The sequence below is a fragment of the Triticum aestivum genome, chromosome 3A, assembly GCF_018294505.1.
Source record: "Triticum aestivum cultivar Chinese Spring chromosome 3A, IWGSC CS RefSeq v2.1, whole genome shotgun sequence".
In the NCBI taxonomy this organism is placed as follows: Eukaryota; Viridiplantae; Streptophyta; class Magnoliopsida; order Poales; family Poaceae; genus Triticum; species Triticum aestivum.
In genome coordinates, this window is record NC_057800.1 from 999,666 (window position 1) to 1,002,692 (window position 3,027).

Here is a 3,027-nt window from a genome sequence, read left to right on the forward strand (position 1 = left end):
GCCTATCACAACCCTCCTCCTTTACCCGGGCTTGGGACCGGCTATGTTGAGACAACATAGGCGGAGTTCCGGGGGGTCCTTCTCCATTTAAAAAAAATGTAGACACATTTTTCAAAACAATATATACCTGGCATATTTCCCATACTCCCATAGGCCTAGCATATATCCTCAAATCCCCTTCGGGCCGGCCAGCCCTTACCATGTACTCGTTCTTCCTCCTCCATCGCATCCTGCCTAGCTGCCGGCATGAGGCTAGCAGCTGCCTGCACTTCGGTATTCTCTTCCTCATTACGTTTACAATTCGATCTAGAGTATTAAGACCGCGGCTGCTGATCGGTCTCTCCCTGCTAAGGTAGATGGAGGTGAAGGCTAAGCCGGGGAGGGGCGGAAAGAGGACCGGGGCGAGGGGCGGCAGGCCGGTACCGGTGGAGAAGAAGGAGTCGGAGAAGAAGAGGAGGCAGCACATGAAGGCGCTCTGCGAGAAGCTCGCGTCCCTCATCCCAAAAGAACACTCCCCCCACGCTGTAAGAACTAAGAACTAATCAAGAAAACGCTTCTCTCTTCAAATGAGATTGTTCGCTCATTGCATATAACTGAACGGTGTGATAGCTAGCTAGTTGTTTCTCTCCAATTCTCCATGTTTATACTGTCATCTCATCCTGTCCAGAAAATGATGAGTTTATATATTACAAATATTTAAGTGCCGAATGGCAATTAACTGTGTTTGTTGGAGATTTATTTTCACTTTAGGTACTACTTTTGAAGCTCATGGCATGTCTGAGGTACGGCTGAAAACAAGTGCAAAGTATAAACAGACCGTGGATTAAAGAAAATCCACAATTGGTTTTACGCAAAGTTTTCAAATAGTGGGTTATGGAAAATAGTGCCAGAAGCGTTAGTGCACTAAACTGGTGCTATAGCATGCTAATTGATGCTAAGCGGCTTAGCACGATGCCCCTCTAAACGCTATAGCGCACGTTGTTTAAAACGGTGGTTTTTACTCGACATAATATGAATAATAAACGTTCAAATCCAAAAGGTTTGTTATGTGTAATTGTGTCCATCACCATAAATAGACTGGACTAAAATACATCTCTTCCGTTATCTGTAAAACCAATAGCTATCAGCCAAGGAAATCACGTCATACAATAAAAAAATAACTCCCTATTCTGTTAATATTGTTGTGCCTTTAATGCGTATATAGGATACAATGACCCAGTTAGGAAGCCTGGATGTGGCGGCATCATACATCAAGAAGCTCAAAGAGCAGGTTGAGAAGCTACAACACAAGAATACAAGCCATGGCTACCGTACTGGGAGTTAGTGGCATCGCGACGCCCATTATCACTGCAACCACGAGCGGCGGCGCAGGGTCACCAGAAGGAGGAACAAAATTGGAGGCATCGCCACTAGTAGTGGAGGTGCGGCAACCCGGCGATGCAAGCATGGAGGTGAGACTGATATGCAGCACAGAGAGGCCTATCAAGCTCCATGAGGTGATTACCATTCTTGAGGAAGAAGGGGCTGTCATCATCAACGCTAATCACTCTGCTGCTAGCCACAGAATATTCTACACTATACACTCCCGGGTACGTACATACGTTGTAAAATGTAATGAGCACGTGAGTCCTAGGATTAAGATTTCAACAAAAAAATAATTATACCAATAAAATGTAGTTTATGGAGCATGAAAATTGTATCATTAAAAGAATTATTTTCTGAATAAACTGTTTCTTGTGTCAAAATATTATTATTATTTCCTTTTTGGAACCTTGGAGTGAAAGCATTATTAAAAATATGTGTTCATACTTACCTGACAGGCAATGTTAGTTTCTAATGTAACATTAAATTGGATTAACGACATATATAGAAGTAAAAGGCACAAAAGAAAATATAAGAGTGCCCTTGTGCATATGTGGAACTGCAGAACTATAGATTCCTCTCCAATCATTTTCCTGGGCTATAGAACGATAGAAAGAAACAAAAGAAGCGCGGTAGTTATAGCCCAGGAGTTTGAAAACAACCTTGGATGTACACAACGTGACATACACGTCTTCATTGATTTCCATGTTTACTTTTTTCCCCACTCTTGTGGCCAGAATGTATGTGCTAAATTTAGTTAGACGCGTCTAGAAAAAAATGCATTATGTGATGGAGGATTGGTTTCCATCTATAAAGTACTGTAATTTGCATAAAATAAGTTACCTAATTTCATAAATTTTTCTCTTGTTATTGTGCAGGCCTTAAAGCACTAGAATTAGCATAGATGTTTCAAGAATTTCCGAACGACCGGGAGCATCGGTATGATAGTAAGTCGATTTGTGTAAAAAGGAAAAAGAACCACTTAATTGTATAAATAAACATCCCACAAATGGTATATCTTGTCTGTTCATTAACTGACCGATTAGGGATGGAAACACTTTAACTAGTAAGTGCATGCACCCTCTCCAACCAATAGAGAACTTTTTTGGGAAACAAAATTTTGGAATTCATATGTGTACTAATTGCTCGATATCTAGATTATGGAAAATGTTTGGATCTGTAATTGCATGGTGGAGATGCGTGAACAAATCCATGAGTTCTGCAATATGTATCTCAGACCAAAAGAGTAGCGTGACTTAACAATAATAATTTAACTAAACAGCCGTAATTACGCCATGACATACAAATATTGTTCCTTAGTTAGCTAGTCGTTCCGGCCAGATTAAAAAAATTAGACCTCGTGAATGCACAAGGCCCTTTTCAGACTACATATATTTTGCACTTGCACGTTGAGAATAAACTAATTTGGAAAGGAACAAATACCTTGAACATCAAGACTTTGGCCTGACATTGAAAGTTAAGTAATAATTCTTTGACAAAAAGAAAATTCTACTTTCTAAACTAATGAAACTACGTACGAATCAGAATAAGATATATGTGGATGTCGGGGTGTGTATGGTAGAATGATTTAGTAAAGAATGAATCGTGCATAACAAATGAATATATACTACGCATTGGCTCAACAAATATATTAATGTTTATGTT

At 40.0% G+C, this 3,027-nt stretch overlaps 1 pseudogene; it reads left to right on the forward strand.

Annotated features, from left to right (window-relative positions):
- The first annotated feature begins 356 nt into the window (after window positions 1-356).
- On the forward strand, window positions 357-2,255 carry LOC123063764 (transcription factor bHLH168-like; annotated as a pseudogene).
- Window positions 2,256-3,027: the final 772 nt, after the last annotated feature.